This window comes from Lepisma saccharinum, chromosome 12, assembly GCF_977018435.1.
Source record: "Lepisma saccharinum chromosome 12, izLepSacc3.1, whole genome shotgun sequence".
In the NCBI taxonomy this organism is placed as follows: Eukaryota; Metazoa; Arthropoda; class Insecta; order Zygentoma; family Lepismatidae; genus Lepisma; species Lepisma saccharinum.
This window is the reverse complement of record NC_139240.1, coordinates 5824400-5832809: the sequence shown is the minus strand read 5'-3', so window position 1 is coordinate 5832809 and position 8410 is coordinate 5824400.

The following is an 8410-nucleotide window of genomic DNA, read 5'->3' as shown; positions in this document are numbered from 1 at the left end:
TCACCTCTGTTTAATCTATGGTCCAATTTTGTGCCTGGACCACAATACTGATAGCCTGGAATGTGTAGTTCAAATGGCAGCTTGTTTATAATGTCATTAACCAACCCCCGACCCTCAGAGATATTCCAAAATTTAGGTGGTAGAGTATTAATAATTTTTATAAGATATCCAATCCCCTTAGTGTCATTCACTATAAAATTAGACAATTTTGTGCTTATCATGTCCATAATTCCAACCTTTTCATTGTAAAAATTGTGGTTGCCAGCATTTTCCTCCCCAGCTATCACCAATAACCTATCTACAAGTTTCCTGACATCATCAACCCACACAAATTCTTTAGGCAGGGTGTTGTATTGTTTGATTCCACTACCTGTCTTGATTTGTGACCATATGGGCTTGATTAAGTTGTTGTATTTTGCTCCACTGCTAGACTTGACTCTTTTTTGTGTGGGATCATTGTTCTGGTATAGAGCATCTGATTTTATTAATATTTCTTTGTAGTGCTCATAATCTTGATCTGTATAGTTGCCAGGCCTTTTCCTAGTCATCAGTTCCCACAATCCAGGTGTGCCGGGATATTTAACAAAAGCACCTTTTTCTCCAAGATGAGATTCTGAATATACAATTAGATCATCTCCCATAAATGTTACTCTGAAATTGCCAATTCTATGTACGATGCTACCATCACGCTCTGTGTCGGCATATAAGCCAAAAACCTCATCTTTGTTGTCTTTAGGTGTGCTTAAATATTTTTGAGCAAGAAGACCCAATTCAATAGGATCCTGACTAGCTTCAATTCTTCGAGGAGCAACAGGACTAGGTGTATGAATACTGGAAAGTGGGGTGAATGGATAATCTAATATGTTCCTTGCAGCTACAGGTACAAGCTCTGTGATCAAATTTTGATTTTGCTCTGTAACAGTTTTGAAATTTTTACCTAATTCACTAATAGCATCAACAATAGGCTGTTCTGTTTGTTTGTGTTGTTCATAAATTCCTCGGTTCTCTGATTTCCATCCCTTAAATCTTTTTACAAGATAATCTCTTAATTTAAGATCATCAATGATTGGCCTTTTCATGGTTATTTATATATGTTTCAAGGTCTAGAAAATTGTTAATTTTATTTCTATATTTACCACTATTGGGTTTTCTTGTCATATCAATTGTGACAAACCCATAACTGTCCTGGTTCCAGCACCTACTGCAAAACTTGGAAAAATCATTGTAGCTCAAGTCCCCACCTACATATTCATCATGTATGTGTTTGAGGTTGGTATGATCTTGATGAAACACACATATAAAATTGCTGTTGTCTCGGATCAGCTGCTTCGGTATTTTAGAAAAAGTCTGTGCCAGGTAGAAGCAATCAATGTTTTTGTGTCGGCCCTGTGTAAAGAAATGTCTAACCTTGTTTTGATTATCCAGTATAATGTCATCAAACACAACAACAGAATTATCGAGACATTCATGGAGTGGCTTAACATCTGATTCAAAAGTGGCAATATCCAGTCCATCATATAGCTTCATCAGCTGCTGATATTTTAATTGTTCCAAGCTCTTAGAGAAAACATACAAGTGCCTGTTTTTCCAGTCTAACCAGTTGGGTGCCAATAAAAAATTATCAATCATTAGTGTAGTTTTACCACAAGCTGATGGCCCAACAATAAGACATCTAATATTATCAGGCAGCAACTTGCATTTCTCTTAATCTGCTGTTCAGGTTCTGGCAGCCTTTTTATAACATCCCAGGTGCTCATATTATCACTTTGTCTGCATCGATCCAGCTGTGTTCTGGAAGTCCTAGCCATTTGACAAATAACTTGTTGCCTTTTCTGCGGATGATTTTTTCTATGAGATATGTGTCAGGCTGTTTAGTTTTGCTGAGTTCTTCTTCATAGAATCTGCCTTTGAGAATTTCTCCTCGGTGATCTTTTATTATATATGTGTTAAGGGTCCCAGGTTTAACTTGAACCACTGTAAATAATTCAGTGCTCCAGTTTCTTGTAAAGCCTCTTTTGAATAAGTGCTTATATTTGCTGATTCTTACTTGATCACCCATCTTGTATTTGGCTTTTCTTGTTGTTGGCTGGTATCTAGGATAATAAACAGTGCTGATCAATATTTGCTCATCAGATGAAGTTACTTCAGAGGGTTTCATGTTGATTGTGGAATGGACAGAGTTGTTATATTTATGTAGAAGTTCTGGAAGAATATTAAGCCATTTATAATTACCGTGAAGTGTAAATTGTTTATACATAAGATTTTTTAGGTTTTTTTTTAATCTCTAAAATTGAGGCCTTGAGATCACTGTAACTCGAATAATGTTGTATTGACTGGCTTTTAATAAATTGTTGGAACACAGAATTATAAAATTATTTGCCATTATCTGTTTGCAAACAGCGCGGTGATCTTCCACTCTGATTGATGATTGTCCTGAAGGCTTCTGTAACACATTTTCCAGTCTTGGATTTGAGTGGCACAGCCCAGGCAAATTTTGAAAATGTATCTATGACAGTGAGTAGATACTTGTAGCCCTTGTTGATTTTGTCTAAGTTTTTCAGCTGTCCACTTGCCATCTCAATCAAGTCGCTCTGCCATAAATCATCTATGCCTTTTGTAACTACTGGCAGTCTCTTATAATTATGTCTGGCTTGTCTGTGTAATTCATCAACAATAATTTGTCTAGACATAATATGAAAACAAGAATATTGCAACTATGGGGTGTTCAGCAGCTGATACTACAGGATTTTCTAAATATAATTTGTCTCCTATTTGTATATGAAATTCCAGAGAACCATCATCTTCAGCATAAGATTTTTCTAATGTATTAGGATCAGTAAAATCCTCTAACTCTACACTGGTGATTTTTTGTTTGTTGTCAGCATTTGTTATTGATAAGGTGGGGTAGTGGTGTGCCTGTGGTTGAAGCCAATATTTGATCTTGATTGGTCTCAGTGTGCCCCCAAACAAAAAACTGGTAATAAAATTGTGCAGGGGACAGCATATATATTTTGCCACCTGGTGTAAATGGTGAATCATATTCTTTGTTGGGGATGCTGTACAATTCAAGAATTACTGTATGTTTAGGATTCTCGATTATGCCGGTTATTTCTTTTTCTGCTGTAAGCAATCTGCTTGTTACAGATTCAAGGTGCTCATTGATGGTCCTAACAACATCATCATGGCCTGGCTTGATTTTTATGTCCACAACAAGTTTCTTGTATTGTTGCACAATTTCTTGTAGCTGGGTGGCAAAAACAGACAGAGCATTTGCTTGATTGGATTCCATGGTCCCTAGCTGTTGCTTGATATTAGCTACAATTTGTTGCAAATTTTCAATAACTGCCAATTTTGAATTTTGAGCAGTAAGATCATGGACCTGTCTTCTGATATCCTCAAACAGGGCATGCAGTTCATTAATATGTTGATTAGTTGGTAGAGTGGCCACTGTCTGAGTAAGTTGTTTGATCTCTGTCTGGATATTCTTGATATCTTCTGATTTCAATATGCGATTCACAGCTCTCTTAATATTTTTAAGTTCTTGTGATGTAGGCAGATTTGATACAGTATTTTGCAAAGATTCAAGTGCCAATTTTACATCATTTAATTCAGAAGCATCAGCCACACCACGCATAGCATCTTGAAGCAGGGCTATATCTGCCTGAGTGGGTGTTGATTGTTGTAAAATTTCAAGTTTTGTTTGGATATCATCGATCAAGTGATGAAAATGAGATAGCTCAGATTCAGTGTTGAGGTTTTCAAGCTTTGTGATCTGTTGCTGGACACTGACAAGTGTGTCTACAATACCAGGCAGGCGGGATTCTAGAGATTCTTGTACATTTGTCAAATCACTTTGCACTGCTGCTATTGTACCCTCAAGATGGGTTATGGTACTTTGAATTTTTCCAAAATCTTCATATTTTTCAAGTTGCAGCTTAATGTTGGCAACACTCCGAGTTATTGCACTCAAAGCATCAGAAGATGGCAAGTTGTTCATAAAATTTTCAAGTGTCTCAATTTTTTCTTTAACCTCGGCTATGGCATTGTTCAGAGGGTCCAGATTAGGTATCTGGAGTGATTGAATCTGTTCCTTTAGAGTGGAAATCACTAGATCAAAATCTTCTTGTGATTTTATGCTTTTGACAATTGTTTGGAGCTGTGTCTGGACATTATTTATCTGATCTTCCAATTGCTGTTGACAGAATTGACCATCAATTTAAACAAAGTTTTATCAAATTGGCTCATTGCAGATGTTCGAAGCTCTGTGTTTGTATCAATATATGGCTTCAACCATCTTGACTGCCTGAACCTCAAAACTTTTCCAACTTTGGTCACTTGGACACCATGATTCATCAGGAACTGGAGGTTTTTGTAATATATGACATAATTCTGTTTCGGCTCTAGAGTCATCATCAATTTCTTCTGTTTAGAGCCAGGTGAGCACTCAACCTCAGGAATTGGGGGCAGATCAGAAAATGTGTTGTGTAAATCATCAGGAATTGTCAGATCAACCTCTAAGAACAGGCCATAGTTACTGTCATCAAAATCCTTAAGATCTTCAATATTGAAATCTTCAACCCACTCAAGCCCTGCATATGGCAGTTTTTTCATCATAGCATAACCATAGAGGCTATTGGCATCTACATACAGTATATAATTTGATGGCAGTGCTGGATCATAATCAGGAATATACTTGTTATTTGCTCTGGCATATCTCTGAGAACATTGCACCATGCCCCCACTTATACATTGTTCCATAAACAGATACATGTCCTGATCCTGAATGAGATCCAACTGCATTTTAGTGTTTAAAAACATTGCAGACCATGCTAGGCCCGGAGCACTGTAAAAATACATTGGATCCAGCTTATAATTTTGCATGGAAGATTTTCTAAATGCCTGAAGTATATCAGCTAAGAGAGTGACATCAAGTTTTAAATATGCCTTGTGATAATCACCAAATGACTTGCATTTTAAATTGTTCCACATCAACTGGGCATGGTGATAATCATCATCAGTGATTCCAGATGCTCTGATTTTGCTGTAAAACTCTTGTTGTGGTGGCAGAGAACACTCATCAAATTTAGAAAAATCTGTAACATAATCATATGGATATACACCCTTCCGCCTAATTAATTTCAGGTCCTGATCTGGAAACGAAGCACATGTGATTTTGAATTGATCATCAGATAATTGACTGGCCAGTGTAGCCAGGCTAGCCGATAAAATTCTGTATGAATCAAGAAATCTTAAGTGAATAGGAACACCATTAACTTTAATTATTTTGCTAATGGCAATATATTTCTCATTATTTTCAGCTAAAATATTTAAATTCTGCTTGTCAAACCCCTCGTACCTGATCAAATGATGAAAATCATAATTGGATGCACCATGGCAAAATATAGGGATAAATTTTGGTCTCTGGATCTTAATATTACAGCTATTACACAGGGCCATTAAGAATTTACCATCTGTATGAGAATGGTGTTTCACCTTGATATTTGTATCTGAAAATTCAGAATCACATACCGGGCATTTTTCTGCATTGTTGAAATCTTCAATCTGATCCTCTGTTAAAGGCAACATAAGTTTTGATTTTAATAAGATATTAGATGCTATGTCATGGCACTCATTTTCTATTCTATGTGCAAATTTTTTGATGGCATCTGGTCCCATGTATAAATATTCTTCACTAACAACACCATCCTGTACAACAACATAATAAAAACTAGAAGGTTCATGTAGCTGGTATGATGTAATTGAAGATTCATCAGGATCTGGGCTACAGAATGCAAGAGGTTTGAGATTTGATTCAAAATCACAGACTATATATGCTGGGCGTTCCAACAAGGCTTCAAATTTTTTGAATTTGGCATTTTCACTTGGATTAGGCATCACCATATGAACAGGTTAATGGTTGCCACAGTATTTCAGATGCTCAATTAACTTGTTTTTAGCAATTTCTGCATTCTCTTCCCGAACCCCATTCACCATTTTTTGACCATCAAATACAGTTAAACATCTTCTACAGAACTTGAATATTCTATTAAATTTGTCAAGTTGTTTTCTTACTAAAGCTTCAAGACTGTGTATCAGAGTGTAATGGTGTGTATCATCCCCTTCAATTAAGAGCAGATCAATCGGAACAGCAGAATCATCATCAAATGTCCTGATTCTGAGAGGTGCTATCAAGCAATTGCCACGGCCAGTAGAACAATTAAATACATTAATAGATAATTGTTTACCATTGATATTCCTGGCCTTTTTTTCAAATTTATCAATATTCTGAACAGACATTGGATATTCTAAACCCTCCATTGCTTCATCAAAATAATTTTCATGTTGTTTATAATAACTTATTCGGTCAGGATGCCTTGAAACTGGATACAAAGCAGCTAAAATACACCACAAAAAGCATTTCTCATCATTATTTTTTATATTAACCACGGCTTGTTTGTTTTTAATATTGGCAGGTAAAGGCACATAAGTGGAACCTTGTAATGGGCTGAATTCAGAAATATTAACATAGAGCTTGTGTGGAGATCCGCATAGGCTCCATCCAGGCTCTTCCAGCAAATTCAGAGTGTTTAATATTCAATTGATCTATCAAACTGCTTATTATTTTGTCTGAATTTGTATTTGAATATACAGCTACAGTTTCTGTTATGTGGGGCTGTGTAAATTTTGTGCCATTTGGCTTCTTATATTGTGTAAACAATTTGAGGGACAGCTTATAAGAGCCATTTTGTGCATTTAGAATTGCCTGCACATCAGAATTTATACTGTTCAAAAAATTCTTAATGTCACATTTTGGCTCTGATACAAACCGGTGATCCCTAAGTTTTACCATTAAAAGTGCTATGGATAGGTGGTGCATAGCGTGGCTGCTTTGCCGGTCCAGCATTAACAGGTGTTTCATGCTTCCTTTTTAGACCAGATGTAGATGGTTGTGGGGGCAATGTTGATGACTGTGCAGAAGAAGTATCTATATGTTTATATGTGAAATATTCCATGCTATATTTTCTATGGCATTTAGGGCATATTTGTGTGGGAGTTCTGCATTTGTCTGGATTACAATTCTTTTGATGCTTAGCCCAATTGGGGCTGGATATATTCTTTTTGTATTGATTACAATATTTTTGATTTGGCATTTTTATTATTGGTTTATTATATATATTTCTTGGGATTCAAATCAAAATTCTATACTTAATAAAAAATATCAGTTGGGTTCAGCAGTGTGCTTTGTATATTTTGTGTGTGTATATATGTATGTGTGTTAATATTTTTGGCTTTGGTATTTATATAAAATTTCTTGGGGTTCAAATCAAAACTCTATACTTAATAAACCTATGACAGGTTGTCAAAAATTCTGTCTATTAAATCAAATATATTTGTAATTCAATTTATATAAATTTGCAATATTTGTGTGTTTAAAAAAATATGAGCAGCACTGCAACAACACACCCTTACTATTCAACAACTCTCACAATACTGGCTGATATGCAATGCAAAATCTCTTTATATCGCCTAAGCACAGACCGCGTTGAAAGCATCTGAAACAATAAGCCAATCAGAATATAATACATCATCACATTATGTCATAACCAACCAATCAGAAAACAACACATGTCTAATAATTTATTGCTTAATATTGGGTAATAATTTGTTGCAAAACATGATGCAATATAAATAAACCAGAAATAGGCCACAAGTGGACCGGAAGTAGGCAAACCGGAAGTGGACCGGAAGTAAATATGTGTGTGTGTGTGTGTGTGTGTGTGTGTTAATACGTTTGGGCTAGTTTTAAGTGTAGCCAAAAAAATATCAAGAGGGGCATATTTTTAACAAATTTATGGACAACAATCTCACAGAAGTGCCTTTTATAAGTGTAGGCAAATCAATCTGAGGGGGGTCATACTTTTACGGGAAATTCCCGAGGGCATTTTTACAAAAATCTTGGATTAGACAGGGTGCCACACTTGAGCAAAAAACTCATATGGGCATGTTGAGCTAGTTTTAAGTGTAGCCAAATCTGCCTGAGGGGGGTTCATACTTTCTCGTCCTGGTTATATCATCAATTATACTACTTGATTTGTCGGCAGAATCGTAAGAACAATTATATCCTAAACACGAAAGCGATATAGAACATGAAGGAATGGAACTGTACAGTGTACGAGCTACATAGGCTTAAATACAAACGTAGAAACCCCTGCCAATGTTTCAAGATATGTCCCTACTTGATTTGTACAATTTACCGCCCATGCATCTTGTTCGCAAATTGAAAGATCGTTGAATTTTCTACACTATAATTTACGTGCAAGGGAGATGTTCTGAATTGATTTCTATGTCACGCATATGAAAAATACATTACTGAAAATATATTCAAAAATAGATGATATTAATTAATTTC